The sequence below is a fragment of the Halichoerus grypus genome, chromosome 8 (assembly GCF_964656455.1).
Source record: "Halichoerus grypus chromosome 8, mHalGry1.hap1.1, whole genome shotgun sequence".
Lineage (NCBI taxonomy): Eukaryota > Metazoa > Chordata > Mammalia > Carnivora > Phocidae > Halichoerus > Halichoerus grypus.
In genome coordinates this window covers 54309408-54327253 of record NC_135719.1, presented here as the reverse complement: position 1 = coordinate 54327253, position 17846 = coordinate 54309408, and the positions used below count along the sequence as shown (strand labels likewise).

The 17846-nt window shown below is 43.0% G+C and overlaps 1 protein-coding gene across 3 annotated transcripts in view; it reads left to right on the top strand.

Annotated features, from left to right (window-relative positions):
* FAM81A (family with sequence similarity 81 member A) overlaps positions 1-17846 on the top strand; it is a 128900-nt gene that overhangs the window by 32194 nt on the left and 78860 nt on the right. The window contains exon 1 of one of the 3 annotated variants that reach the window (XM_036107062.2): positions 14590-14747. The exons of 1 other annotated variant lie outside the window; for it this stretch is intronic. The gene's annotated coding sequence lies outside the window, so the exon portion shown is untranslated. Of the gene's footprint in view, positions 1-14589; positions 14748-17846 lie in introns of those variants that run through there. One more of the 3 variants, XM_036107064.2, reaches the window with a different exon arrangement.

Below are 17846 nucleotides of genomic sequence, written 5' to 3'. Positions count from 1 at the left end.
TTCTTCCTTTTAATCATATATCGTCCTGGTTGTTTATATGATTTATTATATAACCAAATAGATATTCCTTATAAATTCCAAATGGCAAGGCATTCCTGGGATTCTTTTAGAACACAAAATTCCAGATTTTTTCCGATGATTCCAATGCTGAGGGTTTCTATCTCCTGAGACACTCTTTCTTATCCAGTGAAGAACACAAGGAAGGCTCTTTGCCAGGTTCTGGTGCAGTCATGTTCTCCAGGTGAATGCTTCTTTTTCTTTAATATGCATACAGATCTACTAAGGAGCTTGTTAAAATGCAGATTCTGTTTCATGGATCTGCTGCCGGACCTGTGAATATGCATTTTAACACAGAAGTGGTGCCGGGGTCCTGGTCCACAGACCGCACTTTGGGTAGCAGTGTTCTAGGGAGAACTGGGGATCAGTGAATGGCAGGTCCCTGAGAGCTTGGCCAAAGTTATTGTGTGGGAGCAGATGTGGTCCCCATCACTGGAGGTCAGAAAGGTCCTTAAGTCCTAGACAGCCCAGCTTTTTTTTTTAAGATTTTCATTTATTTTTTGACAGAGAGAGGCAACACAAGCAGGGGGAGTAGGAGAGGGAGAAGCAGCCCTCCCGCTGAGCAGAGAGCCCAATGTGGGCTCCATCCCAGGACTCTGGGATCATGACCTGAGCTGAAGGCAGACGCTGAACAACTGAGCCACCCAGGTGCCTGACAGCCCAGCTTTAAAACAAGACAAACTGGGGGACACCTGGATTTCTGAAGGAAAATGGGTAGCTGCTTCTTAGGGGCGTAGTAGGAAACCCCTCCTGGCTGGGAGCTCTACCTGGTACTGCATCCAACTTTTCCCGTTTGCTTGCCTCACGGGATCCTCTCCTGAAATGTTGCTCTTTTGTCTAAAACATCAATCTAAATCCTTGCTTGTAAATGTGCCCTCCTTGGTCTTTGACGCTTGGCTGTATCTTATATTGATTGTTGGCCTATACCTGGAGCTTTTGGTCCTGCCTGGGAAAAAGTATTGACGTCTTTAAGCTCTTTCTCTGGGGAAAGATTGTCTAAACCAGCAAGCCCTGTCTGTCTGTCTGTCTGTCTGTCTGTCTATCTATCTATCTATCATCTATCTATCTATCTATCTACCTACCTATCTCTGCTTTAACTTCATGTTCGGGCCAGGAAAGGAAAAGAAAGCTTATTGTGGCCATATCTTCATAAATAAATTAAGGTAGAGGCACATAGTATGTGTTCAATGTATACTTTTTTTTTAAAGGTAAAATTCAAGTAAAATTAAAATTAACCATTGAAAAGTGTACGACTTAGTGGGATTTAGGACATTCACACTGTTGTGCAACTACCACCTCTATCTAGTTTCATAAAATATTTAATGCATACCTTTTTTTATTAACATATAATGTATTATTTGTCTTGTAATGCCTACCTTTTGAAAGCTGTATGAGAGCAAAGATTATGTGGCTAATTTAAGACATTTCTGTCGCTTCTTGAGTTCACTAGGCAATTTACTGACTCTTACAATTGTAAATGTTTTAACTATATGAATATCTTTTCGCTTTGTTTTTTGATTTGCTATTATTCAGTAGTGATAATATCAGCTATTATTTATGGAACGCCTACTATGTGCTGGACACTTCACATATATTGTCTTCTTTAAGACTCACAACCTAACGAAAAAGGTATTATCAACTTTTGATAGGAAAGAATCCTGAAGCTCAGAGACTTTAATTCACTTGCCCGAGCCCACACAGGTATTAAGTGGCAGAGCTGAGGCTTTTCCAAGCCAATCTGACTCTAGGACTTGATCTTTTAGTCACAACAAAATAATATCTCATGTGAACACACTCTTATTATTTGTGACAAGTATGAATTATGGAGATAGTTAAACTTTCAGCAAGCATAAAATTGGATACATGCAGACTGAAGATTAAATACTTTGAAACAAGGATTGAGAAGAAGCTAACCAAACAGCAGAAATCTTCACAAAACTGTTCAAATTTAAGGAGTTTTTTTTTTTTTTAAGATTTTATTTATTCATTTGAAAGAGAAAGAGAGAGACAGAGCATAAGCAGGAGAGGCAGAAGCAGAGGGAGAGGGAGAAGCAGAGTTCCCACTGAGCTGGGAGCCTGATGCGGGACTCGATTCCAGGACCCTGGGATCATGACCTGAGCCAAAGGCAGATGCTTAACTGACTGAGCCACCCAGGTGCCTCAAAATTAAGTTTTTGCTGGAAATTTTTTCATATAATTTCAGGGACTTGTATTTATTCACCTATTAAGATTTTAAAATCATGATTTATAACTATTACCTCCTTTCTCTTGCGTCACTGGTTTCTCTCCCTTTACTGAATCACTACCATCAGAAAGGAAACCTGCTTCGATGTCTTATTTTAAAAACAAAACAACAACAACAAAAAACTAAAAACCTCCACTGACCCCATCTCATGACTTCTTGCTACTTTTTTTTTTTTTTTTTGGCTACCGTTTTTCTGCTTCCCTTTGCTGCACAACTCCTGGAAAGCACTGTCTACTATCACTGCTTCTTGTATTCACCTCCCATCCTTTCCTCAACCTGCTCTGATAGAGTCTGTCCCCAACACTCCGCTGAAAACAGCCCTCGTCGAAGGTCACCAGTGGCTTCCATGTTGCCAAATCCATCACTCTCCTTTTGCACCTTAACTTCTGAAACTTTTCAGCAGCCTTTGACCCAGGTGTCCCCTGAGTCAACACCCTCCTTGAAACTCTTCTTTTGCCTTTGGTGTCACCAGACTTTCTTGGTCCTCTGCCAACTACACCGGCTCCTTCTTCTCAATCTTCTTTCCCGGTTCTTGGTTCTTGATTCTGGGCATCTGGTTCCTCCTGCTCTGTTCCAGGGCTTGGTTCCAGGACCCACACAATTCCCCATCTGTATGTCTTCCCTAGATGATCTCATCCATTCCCGTGGCTTTAAGTACCTTCTATATGCTAATCAAATGATATCAAACTCTCCCCCAAACTTCAGACTCATACTTCCAGCTACCACCTTGATATTTCTTCTTAGAAATTTAATAGGCACCCCATACTTAATATGTCTGAAACTGAGCTCCTGATTTCTGCCCCTAAACCTGCTCCTCCCACAGAGTTCTTCATTTCATAAATGGCGTCATAATTTACCCAGTGGCTCAGATTAAAAACAACAATGACAACAACCTTGATTCCTCTTTTCTCCATCTCTAACTAATTCATGACAAGTTGGCTTAACTCTGCCTTTACATTATATCCAACATCAGTCCACCACCGTTGGTCTCCATCTCCCCTACAACCATTGTAATCCAAGCCATCATCATACCTTGCTGCTACAAAAACCTTGAAACCAGTTTCTCTGCTTTCTCTTGTGCCCTTGTATAATTCATTCTCAAAACAGCCAGCAGGGCAAATTAGATCAGGTTACTCCTCTACTTAACACTGCCCTTTGGTTCTCATCTCAAATAAAACCAAAGCTCCTTACGGTGGCTTTCAAGCTCCTGCACACACTGCCTTCTGAATTCATCTACTACTCTGCTCCTTTCCTCTCTAAGCTCGGACCACACCAGCCCTCTTCCTACCCCCATATATGCCCCATATATGCCAAGACCCTTCTTTACTGGGTATTCCTTCTGCCTGCAATTCTCTCCTCCTAAATCTTCACGTAACTGACTTCCGATGTGTCAAATACCAATTTCTTAGAGAAGTCCATGCTAACCATCCTTTCTACAGTAGCCATGCTCCATGCTGCTCACTATGGCTTTTTTTCTTTTCTCCATGATCCTCATCTCTATCTAAAATTGCTTTGCTCATGGGGCGCCTGGGTGGCTCAGTCAGTTAAGTGACGACTCTTGGATTTGTCTCAGGTCATGATCTCAGGGTTGTGAGTTCAGCCCCTCATGGGGCTCTGTGCTCAGTGGAGAATCCTCTGCCCCTCCCCATGCTTGAGTGCATTTGCTCTCTCTCAAATAAATAATCTTTAAAAAATAAATAAATAAAATTGCTTTGCTTGTGTGTTTATTATCTTCCCCATTTAAAATATAAGCTCCACGAGGCCATAGATTACACAATGACTAATGTATTCCCTTGGCCTAAAACACTGCCTAACACAGTCTACAGTTCAACAGATGAGGACATTGAGGCTCAAAAATATTAAGTGGACTTCCCCAAATCATTCAGTTAGTAAAAGAAGAGAGGAAGCCAAAATTTAAACCCAAATCTTTTGACTTTGAATCCTAGAGTCCTTCTGTTACATGATAATTCATGTAATTTATGTTCAGCAGGCAAATTATTTCTATTATCTGAGTTATGAAAAAAAAAGATCCCCTGGCTTTTTGTTGTTTGTAATGCTTATAAAAAGCTAACTAAAATGATTTTTTTTTCTTTTCTTTTCCCTTGCTTTAAAACATTATTATAGTTCACATGTGCATGCACATACACACACATCATACCTTAAATGAATATTCTGTGTATCTGGAAAATATTTTTGTATTAATAAAATAGGCTTCACCTTGACTATTTTATTTTGTTTTAAGATTTTATTTATTTGACAGAGAGAGAGAGAGAATGAGCCTGGGGGAGAGGCAGAGGGAGATGGAGAAGCAGACTCCTCGTTGAGCAGGGACCCCAACACGGGGCTCGATCCAGGAACCCTGTGATCATGACCTAAGCAGAAGGCAGACGCCCAACCAACTGAGCCACCCAGGCGACCCTTAACTATTTTATTTTTAATGAGTTAAGGCTGATAGGAAAAGCCATATACTGATTTTTTTTTTTTTGGTCAGAGAGTTATTAAAATATATTTGGAACATTTTACTATGCAGTCAATGGGTTTATGTGGGTTTTTTTGAATAAAATTTCTTTTTAAATTAGTATCTTAAGTCCCCTTAAAAAGGTTTCATAACACCTTCTCAAATGGAAGAATTATGGTTTGCTAACCACACATTTTGAATGTGCCCTAAATAGAAATACAGAAATTATGTCCTAGGAAGAAAGGCAGTAATAAGACTCTTAAATAAATAACCTGAGAACTTTTAAAATAAAAGGTACATGTATTTTTAAAATACTCTCAAGATTTTTTCTCATAAGTCCGGATTTTCTTTTATTTCTTATTTGCATCAAATGAATACATGTACTTATTTTTTTTTTTTTTAAAGATTTTATTTATTTATTTGACACAGAGAGAGAGAACACAAGGGGTGGGGAGCAGCAGGCAGAGGGAGAGGGAGAAGCAGGCTCCCCACTGAGCAAGGAGCACGAACCAGGGCTTGATCCCAGGACCCTGGGACCATGACCTAGGCCGAAGGCAGCGGCTTAACCGACTGAGCCACCCAGGCTCCCCATGTACTTAATTTATAAAGTCAAATATGCTTATATTTCTTGATCTTTCATTGTTAGATATTATTGACTTCCTACTATGGAAGATGAGGATTTAGTGTTTGTTTTGTTTTGGGGATTTAGTTTTTGTTCTTTTTTTTTTATTTAAACTTTTTTTAAAGATTTTATTCATTTATTTGACAGAGAGAGAGAGAGCACAAGCAAGGGGAACAGGGGAGGGAGAAGCAGGCTCTCCTCTGAGCAGGGAGTCCGATGGGGGACTCAATCCCAGGACCCTAGGATCATGACCTGAGCCGAAGGCAGACGCTCAACTGACTGAGCCACCCAGGCACCTGGGGATTTAGTTTTCCTAAATGCCTCAAACTATCTTCTGTCATATACACTTCTTCTCCCCCAAACTTCTCAGTATAGTGACATAACAATTTTGGATTAAACTAACAGTCAATGTTTACATTATATCTAGTGTTCACAGGTGAGCCAAGTATGATCATACAACTTTTTGGTTTTTATTCCTGGCATTAATAACTGTATCTTTGGCCTTTGGTTTCATTCTTTTTGTGTCACCCACTAATTCATCTACAAACATTCTGACCGAGCTAGAATTCCTCACTCTGGTGAAACATATTAAGTAATCTGTTTCTCTCTCTCTTTCTTTCTCGGGCATATCCTCCCTGTGGTGCTCTACTTTTTGCTTCAGTCTACACTGGTTGCTCTTTATAAGACCTGCTGGACATCAGTCCTGTGATTCCTTTTGTCATATTCCCAAGAATTCTTTTTGCTATTATCTTGAAGTGGATGTTTCTTTCTTTTTAGTTTACTTTGTAAAATGGTTTACATTTTTTAGTAGAGTCCTGAGAAAGAGTGTATATAGGGTACACTTTTGGGAATTAGCATGTATGAAAATGTCTTTATTTTGCCCTCAGCCGTGATGGATAGTTTAGCTGAGTGTAGAATTCTACAATGGAAATAAGTTTCTCTCAGAATTTTAAAGGTACCGATGCTTATTTCACTGCTACTGTTGAGAAGTGTGATGTCATTCTGACTCCTGATTCTTTGCGATATTGTTAGAGTCTTGAAGATTTTAGGATCCTCTCTTTATCTTTAGAGTTATGAAATTTCTTCTTTCTTTTCTTTTTTTGGGGGGGGGGAGAGAGAGAGAGAAAGAGAGAAGGGGCAGCGGGAGAGGGAAAGAATCTTAAGCAGGCTGATGCCCAGAGTGGAGCCCCATGGGGGGCTTGATCTCACAACCCTGAGATCATGACCTGAGCAGAAACCAAGAGCTGGATGCTTAACAGACTGAACCACCCAGGTGCCCCACGTGTTACGAAATTTCAATGTGAGTTACTTTGGTATGGTCTTTTTTTAGTCACTCAGCCAGATAATTGGTGGTTCTAGTCAATCTAGATACTCATGTCTTTCAGTTATAAGAATTTTTTTGGGGGGGCGCCTGGGTGGCTCAGTTGTTAAGCGTCTGCCTTCAGCTCAGGTCATGATCCCAAGGGTCCCTGCTCCGCGGGAAGCCTGCTTCTCCCTCTCCCACTCCCGCTGCTTCTGTTCCCTCTCTTGCTGTGTCTCTCTGTCAAATAAATAAATAAAATCTTAAAAAAAAAAAAAAGAATTTTTTTTGTATAATATCTACAACTTTAGGGGGCTTACTATGGCAGTCTTATCGGTTGTCCCATCCTTCAATATTGCTCATAAAAAATGTCTGTGTTGAGGATTTTTAAAGACTTGATAATTTTCTCTTTTTAAACTGAATAAAAGAAAAGCTGATATCTCTTGTGGAGGTTTTCCTGCAGATATTATTATTTTCTCCCCCAGTAAAAAGGTAGACTCTTCCTTGAAAAAAGCAATGTCAAACTGATTATGGTAAGGTCAGATACTGGGTATACTTGGGTTTTAAACTCATTGAATTAGCAGTAATTTTGTTTTTGTCATTGAAACCTTTCCAAAAAGATCCGCTGACTGTAAAGTACTGGAATTACCAAATTCTGTCTCCGTGTGTAAAATAAAATAATTGAACCAATATTAATTAGTCGTTCTAGTGACTGGATCTGAGGGAAAATAAGCCTGGAAAGTCTAAGCCCTAACTTCTGATGTAAGAGATGTGGGCACAGATACTGGTCAGGAACAGGACCACATCCACTCCTGACACCAAGAACAGGGTAGCAGGTGAAGGAAAAGAATCATAGAGGGCGAAACCGGGTCAGATGGTGGGACTAGGGAGGTGAAAGTCTTTCTTGTTCTGATGATGCTTCTTTGAAATCTTACTTTATAATATAGTTCATGGGAATAAATCAAGCAACTGAAGGCAGGGCCCGGATAATTGTGTGGTGTTGGTAGCAGTGGCCATTGATTCACAGTCATTGCTAGCTACGTTCATCCTCAGAGATGTCCATTGTGAGGAGAATGACTTCAACTGGCAGGGGGAGGAAGGAGGATGGACCAGTGTTGCTATTTCCATCTTTCCCATGGCACCAAATACAGAGGGCTCTTTCCCTTTTTATAGGCCTGGGTGGATACTTAATTTGGTTGAATCATTTAGGTGGGGCAGGAAGGAGTAAGATAAATAAGGCAGAAGACATGCTGTGACAATCTCACTCCTTGTTCTTAGAGAAGAGAGACTTTGGAATTCATGTTAGGTGCAACCAAAAATGATCTAGGATACTAGGATCTGTACATACATTTGACTAGGACCTTGATAACTACATGCAAAGGAAAGGGATGGTTTTGGGGAGTGGCTGACACCAGAAGGATAATTAGAATTGTTGCAAGACAAGCAACATGAGTAATAGTGTGAGGAACGAGTCAACCAGATTAATTACCAAATTCTGTCTCCATATATTAGATAAAATATTTGAGCCAATATTTATTAGACTACCTACCACTCTTCTGATTGGGTCTTAGGAGAAAATACTAAAAATAAAATTTAAGTGACATTAGATATAACAAATAATATTAAAATAGTAACTAAAATGTTATTTGAAGTTTTTTACATGAATTGATTCCTTTGATCTCCATTAGAACCCAGTGAGGTAGGCACTACATTACCCCCATTTTACAGATGATGAAACTGTCAAGGAGTGGTTAAGTAATGTACCTAAGCACATACCAATAGTTTCCAGCAACCTCACAGCATGGAGCCTTCTAAGGAAAATAAGAATGTGTCAGATTTATGATTTATGATTCTAAGGGGGAAGAGAAGGCTATTTCCTGAGTCCATAGTGATGATAACTTAATTTCATGACTATGTGGGCCTCCAGCTCCTGATAGAAAATCCTACAACTCATTTATATTGCCTTGGGAAATCTGTTATATGGGCATGAAAATAATTGAAGTGTATCCAAATATTGGAGGGGAAACAAAGAGGATTATACTTGATATTTCTCTTTTAAGAGCAACTGCAAAAAAAAAAAAAAGCAGTTGCATGATATTAATTTTAAGTGCAGAATATGTATGTCTACTAATTAAGACTTTTGGAAAGTATATAGCTCTATATACCTTTTGCTGGCAAACATGTGCTCATAAAGAACTTGCTTCAGTTTCATTATTTAAGAAGATGCTCAAATCCCAAATCATTTTTGGCTCTGTATGTTTTAAACTAAAGATTCTTTTATCAGATTCATTTGGAAAATTACACTAAATCTTGACTCTTTTCCTAGTACAGACCTGGGATAAAGGTGTAAGAAATCAGATAGAATGTTAAAATTAATTTACTCTTTCAAAATAATTTTTCAATATGTACTATTCATATTCTTTGATATGTGCTTTCCTTGGGGGAAGATAAAGGGAAAAGGAAAAATACTTATTTAGGTCTCACTGTGCCACACATTTTACATACTTAAGTTTGTGTTGCCTTTTCCCTCTCTAGTCTCATGTAGTCATGGAGAGGCCATCTAGCACCTGGTTAAGGTACAGGGTGGCATCTGAGATGCCCATATTCAAATTCCAGTTTCAGTACTTAATAGCTTTGGAATCTTGGACAAGCCATATAATGCCTCTAAGCCTCAGTTTTATTCATGGGCTCTTGCAGGGAAGACATGAAATGCTATAGGTAAAGCATTTAGCACAGGGCCTGGCATATAAACATTGGCTGTTTGTACCACCAGGCCAGGGCCAGTAAGGACAGGATTCTGTAAAGACAGGATTGATAATCCTGGGGCACCTGGGTGGTACAGTAGGTTAAGCGTCCACCTCTTGGTTTCGGCTCAGGTTGTGATCTCAGGATTGTGAGATCAAGCCCAGTTAAGCATGGAGTCGGCTTGAGACTCTCTCTCCCTCTGCCCCTTTGCCCTCAGATGTGATGGATAGTGTAGCTGAATGTAGAATTCTACAATGGAAATAAGTTTCTCTCAGAATTTTAAAGGTACTGATGCTTATTTCACATTACTGTTGAGAAGTGTGATGTCATTCTGACTCCTGATTCTTTGTATGTGATATTGTTAGAGTCTTGAAGATTTTAGGATCCTCTCTTTATCTTTAGAGTTATGAAATTTCTTTTTTCTTTTCTTTTTTTTTTTTTGAGAGGGAGAGAGAGAGAGCACTCGCTCGCTCACTCTCTGTCTCTCTCTCTCTAAAATAAATAAATCTTAAAAAAAAGGACAGGATTGCTAATCCTGATTTTTCCTTTGCTTAGCTTCACTGTGGTTTGGTGTAGTAGTGTACACCATAACACATATGTTGTGCATGTTGTCACGTGGTATTGTTTCTTTCTTGTTGAACAGAAGTGAAGGTTGTCTTTTAATTCTCTTATCTGTGAGGATCACTGTCCCATACATAACGTACTACTGAGCAGGGAAGCTGAAGCAAGAGCGTCAGCTTATGTGGGGCTTCATTGTTTGAACTGTGGTATCCTGACTAGCTACTGCAAGGTAAATAAACATGTTTGCTGAACTATACTGAGCTGAGCCGTTGTGGCATGAAACTTCCGGGGCGCCTGGGTGGCTCAGTCGGTTAAGCATCTGCCTTCTACTCAGGTCATGATCCCAGGATCCTGGGACTGGGCCCACCCCCCCCAGCCCCCCCAACCCCCCTCCAGTCAGGCTCCCTGCTTAGTGGGGAGTCTGCTTCTCCCTCTCCCTCTGCCTCTGCCCCTCCTGCCCACCGCTTCCCCCTCCCCGCCATTCTGCTTGCTCGCACTCTCTCTCTCTCAAATAAATAAATAAAATCTTAAAAAAAAAAATAACACTTCCTAAGTTAACACTTCTAAGAAGAATCTTCCCAAATTTTATGCCTTTTCTGCTGGTTGTACCTTAATTATAGTTACTTTTAAAAATCCTTGTGAGATTGATTTACCAAAAAATTCACAAGCAAAACGTCATTTTTGAGAGAATTAGCCAACACCTGAAGGGAAACTATTAGCAAAAACAAGTAAGTCAATTACAGTTTACTTAAAACATATGAAAAATCCATTATTTTTACATATAAAAGAATAAAAATGGGATTTCCTTAATTCTAAGATGTTACTATTATCAACAAAGAAAAGCCATAAAGAATAATATATATCATGTTAACTGATTGTTAACCTATATTTTTAGTTGGTGATTAAGAAAATAGTGTCCCAAGGTCTGAACACCACTTCTGCTCTATGTAAGATTCCTCTTATTTGATGAAACATTAAAAGAAAGGGAATGGGTGCCTGGCTGGCTCAGTTGGTAAAGTGTGCGACTCTTGATCTCTTCGAGCTCCATGTTGAGTGCAGAGATTACTTAAAAATAAAATCTTAAAGTAAAAAAAGGAAATGGAGGTGGTGGTGATGAACCTAATGGTAGAATTGATCGAGTTAGTACAAAATGATGTATTGTGTTCTACATTTCTTCATGACTGCAACAGCATATATAAAAGGCAGAGACTTTTTCCTCCTATCTTGAAAATGTTCACTTGGCACTAGAAACCTATTGATTGTATTTCTCGTCTTCCCTCTACTGCCAACTACTCTAAAAAGTGACCCACACCTGCTCTCGAATTTCTTCAGCAGTCCATCTTTTTTTTTTTTTTTTAAAGATTTTATTTATTTATTTGACAGAGAGACACAGCGAGAGAGGGAACACAAGCAGGGGGAGTGGGAGAGGGAGAAGCAGGCTTCCCGCCGAGCAGGGAGCCCGATGTGGGACTCGATCCCAGGACCCTGGGATCGTGACCTGAGCCGAAGGCAGACGCTTAGCAACTGAGCCACCCTGGCGCCCCGAGTCCATCTTTTCTTAACCCACAGCAATCTCATAAGGAAAAATAATTGTGGAGGTCACCGGTGACCTTCCATTCACTAAATTTCCTTGGCTTTCTGTAGGACTTGTCGCCTTAAACTTTTCCACATGCAGCTTCTCTGACATTGTTCCTATCCCTCCTCTGGTTTTTCCTCATTGTTTGCTTTGTGGGAACCATCTTCCTCTTTCTGGTCCCTATATAGGACTCTTCCTTGCAGGTCAATCCTTGGACACCTTTTTATTAGTGAAGAACTGTGTGACACCATGTGACACACCTCACAATGGATCTTGACACGTCACTGAATTTCAAGCCTCGGTTGAGAATTGCTGACTCTGAGATAAATGCTAACTCTTTCTCTCTCCTGCGGGGCTCACCACATTATTGGCCTAACTGAATTCTAGCCTTTTCACAAATACCAGTTTTGACCCATACAAGCCTTTGACCTTTACCTAGGTGCGCATGTCCGCTGGCCTCAATGATGCCCTGTTCATCATATATTCATGATTAGTGGTGGTGTTGAGACACAGGTAGGACCAGAATTCGGCTGTGCAATAAATCACTAAAAAAAAAAAAAAAAATCTCTATAATGTCTAATCACAATATACTACACAACCTTTTTGTATTTAATGACTGGTTGCTGAAGAGTACGACAGTCATAAACTTTATAAAATTGTTCTCTGTGATGAAACTATTGTTGGTAATCTTTGCCAGTATAAAGTGATTGATAAATCATGGTTTTTTAATGAAAGTAAAGCAAAAAAATCCATTTCCTGTAATGAGCCATGATCAATGATTCTGGATAGATAGTTCTTTGAAATGTAGCCTACTGGGGCACCCGGGTGGCTTAGTCGGTTAAGCATTTGCCTTCTGATCAGGTCATGATCCCAGGGTCCTGGGATCCAGCCCCACATCAGGCTCCTTGCCCCTCTCCCTTTGCCCCTCCCCATGGCTCCTGTGCGTTCTCTCTCTCTCTGCTCTTAAAAAAAGAAAAAAAAAGAAAAAGTAAAACAAGTCGGACACCTAACTGATTGCACTACCCAGGTGCCCCTGGTATGATTTTTAAGAAGGAAATTAAAGTCAGGCTAAATAGAAGGGTATATATATGTGGCCAGAGCCCTTCCCCTTCCAGCCCCTCCCCTTCTTTACCCTTGAGAGTGAGGGAGTCTTGCAGCAAAAGAGCATCAAAATTATGCTTTGTAGATCAGCAGAAGCAGCTGCAGGGAGTTTTTTCCTGGTTTATAGGTGCTCTACTCTGAGGAATATAAGGGTCCACTGTCCACCTTCTAGGAAGCGGTGGGTGTCCTGAGGCTCTGATTCAAGGAGTGGCAGGATAGAGCTGGAACCAAGGAAGAGAGTGGAATAGTAAGCAGAAAGCGGAAGTGAGACAGAGAGAACTTTCATGTGCCCATCTGAGATGCATGCCTTACACACTGGAGGGCAACTCAATGAGGACAAGCAAGAAACATTTTGAACCTTTCTCAGGACTCCTGACGGTGGGTTCCGGGTTTGAATGGGCACTCTCCAGTGACACCTGTACCTCCTTCCCGACATAGTGACAAGTTACATGTGAAAGTCACTGGGAAACTGAGTGATGCTGGTATCACTCTGACAAGATTCAATTCGATATATATTTACTGAATGCATACCATGTGCCAGGCAGTGGGAACCTAAGGAAGGAAAGGAAACAATAATCATTGAGCCTTTGCAGCCATAAAGGGATGCTGTTAGTCAGATCCCCATATCATAGATCTCAAGGCCATGTACTCTTATTACGAAGGCAGTTTCACATATGTCTGTGATTGTTTCATTACCGCGTGTCAGGCTGTAAGCTCTATGAGAGCAGACAGCTGTCTTTTTCTTCTTCACCACTGTGTCTTAGAGCTAAGCATAGATTCTGGTATTGGACAGCCATCCAATACTGTTGATTGAATGAGTGCTACCATGTATTACCCCTTTGTGTGTGTATGTGTGTGTGTGGGGGGGTATTATCCCGTTTTATAAGTGTGGAAATAGCGACAAATACCCAAGACCACACAGAAGGGAGGATTCCAAACTGATGCAGGGAGGATTCCAAAACAGCTCAGGCTGACTCCACAACCCAGGGTCTTTCTACCACGTCATGCTCCCTTCCCGGGGTTGGAGGGGCTCAGACTGGTGGGAGAGACAGACAGGAATGCCTGTACCGGGTAAATACTAGCGACACGAAAGAGATACGAACCGGAGGCGGTGCGGCGGGGAAAGGTGGGGGTCCCCAACTCTGTTTAAATCCCGCCCACCCAGAGGAAGCAAAATTGAGTGGATCGGCTTGTGCATCCTGCTCAGAATCCAAATTGAGAGGAAGGTGGAAAGAGTTAGGACGCCCTGGGAAAGGAATGAGGGAGAAGGGAGGAGGAAGGGATGTCAAGAACAGGGGTGGCAGCAGTTCCTTCTTGCGTCGTGTCTGTTGCGGCGCAACACGATCCTTGGACCCAGCGGGGGCTGTCAAGGTGATTCATTAAATGGCATTTGGCAGCCGCGAGGCTAAGTTCACCTGCACAGGTGGGGCGTCAGCGCGCGAGCAGCTTCCAGACGGTGGCCTCATAAAATAGCTTCTCCCCAATCTGGAAGGGGTGGAGGGGAGATAAATAACGCTTTCTCGTGGGGAAGAGGTTTAGTAAATAAGGAATGTGAGGGCTCTGAAGAGAATTACAGTGCAAGCACCATGGCTATTATCCTAATCGGGCACCATTTCAACACCTCTCCCTTCAAGTCAACCAGCCCTACAACAGGATTTATTTTCCAATGAGCGAAATCCCCGCCCGCCAACTCCGAGCGGCTTGGATGAGAGCTCTGTGGGAAACAGCAGCGACGAGGAGAGGCTATTTTGGGTGTGGGAACGCGGAGGGAGGAGGGGCGGCGCCGCCAGGCTGGGCGCGGGTGCGCGGGGAAAGCCTCCAGCTCGGGCTGCCACGGCAACCGCGTCCAGGCAACGCGCCCGGAAGCGGCTCGGGCGGCGCGCGGCGGCTCGCGCCCCCCGGGAGCCGCGAACCCGGCCGGGCCGCGCGCCGGGCCAGGCGGCAGGCGCGCGCTGATTGGACGGCGCTCCCCGCGGCGCGGGCCCGCAGCCGGGCGCCCCGCACAGCCCGCGCCAGCGGCCGCCGCACCCAGCCGCGCCGACGAAGACATGGGCAGCCGCGGCGCGCCCGTCCCCCGCGCCGGTGAGTGCCGCGCCCCGGGCCCCCGGCCGGACGTGCTCCGCTCCCCGGCGGCGGGAGCTCCCTGAGACGGCCGGTGACCTTGGGGCAGCCGCCGGGAGACAGGCTTGGGGGGCAGAGAGAGAGCTGCGCGTGGCCCATGTGACGTGCTGCCGGCGAGAGGGTTAACTGCATGCTGACGCGAGGGGATGAAGTTGGGCACAGAACGCAACTGGCATTGCATTTTTGCGGGGGCCGGGGGGAGTTGCGTGCTAGCAAACCAACAGAAGCCGGGAGGGACTGTCGGGGGGAGCTGGGGTGGTGCACAGATTGCCAGGGGGTGCTGGTAAGTCAGCCGTCCCACTACTCAGAGCTGAGTGACCTTGGACAGGTTAACCTCTCTGCCTCCCCCCACCCCTTTCTCATTAAAAGGAGAGGCTTGGGCTCTTTGCGGTTCCACAGTGCTGTGGTACCATTGCACTGTGAGGTTAGAAAGGGCCCCAAAGTATGGTTCTGCAGGTACAGGATACACAGGACTTAATCATGTTTATTCGACAAGGGAATTCCATTAATTGGCTGTCAAAGTGGCAAGAAATCTCATCGTTTTATGGAAGATTATGGACAGAAAGCCGTGGGTGGCCCAGAGAGTGGCTTCTCAAGATGTCCAGCTGAAAACCTCTTGGGTGCTCTAAAAGTCACGAACAAAATCAGGGTTAAGCCTCCCGAGTTGTTCTTTCCTGGAGTTAATCTCATAGGAAACTTTGTATTTGAACAGGTGAAATCAAAACCCAATAGTGGCAGGCAGCAGCAAATTAAGTGAGTCATTTCTTCAATATGCACGAGGTTGTGTGTGTGTGTGTGTGTGTGTGTGTGTGTGCGCGCGCGCGCGTGTGTGCGCGTGCCCGGCTGCGCTCACGCTCTCATCTTAAAGTCTGTGTATGTCAATGACAGACATTATTTCATAGGAGTAACCAGAAATAATGTGAGAATGGTTTGAGTCCGCAGAAGTGCAGCTCTCTGGGAAACAGGGGCAAACATTTGCAGCTTGCTCTTTAAATAGGAGTTGGGTTTGTGAAAGTAAATAGATTCTCTACTGAAAACCATCCCTAGGGTTTGCCCATTGTGTCCGAGGTGGGGGCCCTGTCATGGAGTGTGTGTCTGTGAGGAAGGTACTCCTGAGACGCACTAGGCTGTGACACCTCTTCTATTTTTAGCATCAGCCGGTGCTAAAAAGACACTCAGGCCCCTTTCTATATTCTCATTCCATAAACTTCCCTATTCCAAGGAGGGGAAAGGGAGGAAATGACTGGTCCCTCTCATGGGTCCTTGGGGTTGCCTCTTCTGGCTCTCTGCTCTAAAGCCACCCTTAATGTTCATTCCAATCTGATTTCATCTGTATAAAAATGTGGGTTGGAAAGAAAACATTTTCAGTGTTAATGAATAAGCTTCTGTAAGCTTGTTTACCTGATGCTTTAATAATCTTTAATGGTTTACATGTTAGAAATCTGATAGCATTCAGACAGAAAAATCCTTACTGCAGGAATTCAGCCACTAAGCCCTACAAATCTTTAATGAATCACACGTCATTACACTTGGAAACCTCGTGGACAAACTAGTCCACCTTCTCTCTCTGTAGGCCACTGGCCTGTGTGTCTCCAAACCTGCCTTTCAGTCTCTTGTTTCTCACATCCTGCAGCCATACTTCTGAATTTTCATTTTCCTCAGCCGAGCCCATCTTCTGTCCCTCCCCTAGCACCAGAGCCCGAGTGAACAATTTCTCTCAGAATAGCCCTCTCCCGTCTCAGTCTCACCAGAGCAGGGATTGGATTTCCTGCTTCTCAGTGCCGCTTCCAGACCATTAACCCGTCACTAACAAAGTCTTCCGTTTACAACGTCATGCTGTCTGCTGGTGCCCCGTACCTTCCTTCTTATGTTCTGGATCAGTGCTTGCCAAGCCTGGTGGCTCCTTAGAATCACCCGGAGTATTATGAAAAATGTGGGTCTTTAGACTCTCTCAAATACACCAAATGAGAGTCATCAAGATGGGCAAGACCTACAAATCCTTATTTTAAAAACAAACCCAAAAAGAAGAAGGAGGAGGAAGGAGGATGGGGAGAGCAAACAGAGTTCTGTGGGCGATTCCGATGTACACCCAGGTTTGGCAAGCACTTCCCTGATGCTACAAAAAAGTAACAGACAGATAAACACGGGCAACTAGCTTGGTTCTCTTCTCTACCTTGTTTCTTGTCCGTGCCTTTGGGGTTTATGCTGAGGTTCTATTAACTCATTGATCTTGAAGTTCCTCAACGTCTTCAGCATCAAATCCTATGGCCTTAATGTCCACTTTACTTCAACCACTCACATTTTGGACTTGTTTAGTCTTGGGAGTTTTTTCCACCTTCAAGATCTGGACTTAGCCTGCTCAGCTGATTCTTAACACTTACAGCACTGGATTTTAACCATTATTGAAGACTCTGGTCCCTTAATTGCTTGATGTTCCAATCCCTCTGTGGCTCCATTTCTCCGCTTGGAGTCTAGATGTTGCCAGCCATTTCTCTTCTGTCTGGAATCCTGGAATCTTTATTCTTAACATATTGGGCTTCTCATATTCCAGTCCTCAATCCAAAATCACCCTCATTATCTACTTTTTCTTCTCCCAGCCTGCCAAGTTACCCAGGAGAAAGTCACAAAGACCTGTGGACTGGTTCCACTGCAAATTTATGCTGGCTCTAATTTCACCTAGGTCTTGCTTTTCTATGAAAAAAAAAAAATACCCATCTTTTATTAACTCTCAACTGCATTCCTTTAGAGTTTTGCCAGATTTTCCCATTCCTTACACTTCCAGTTTCCTTTCAGCAGATAGCCTTTTTTCACTGAAGAGATGAAGGATGTCCACATCCTGGTTTACTGCCCTCTGCCTCAATGTAAGCTCTCATTGTAACCACCTCACCACCCCAAACATTTTTCTTTCTTTTTTTTTTCAAAGATTTTGTTTATTTATTAGAGAGAGAGAGAGAGCATAAGCAGGGTGAGGGGCAGAGGGAGAAGCAGACTCCCCGCTGAGCAGGGATCCTGCTGCAGGGCTCGATCCTGGGATTCCGGGATCATGACCTGATCCTAAAG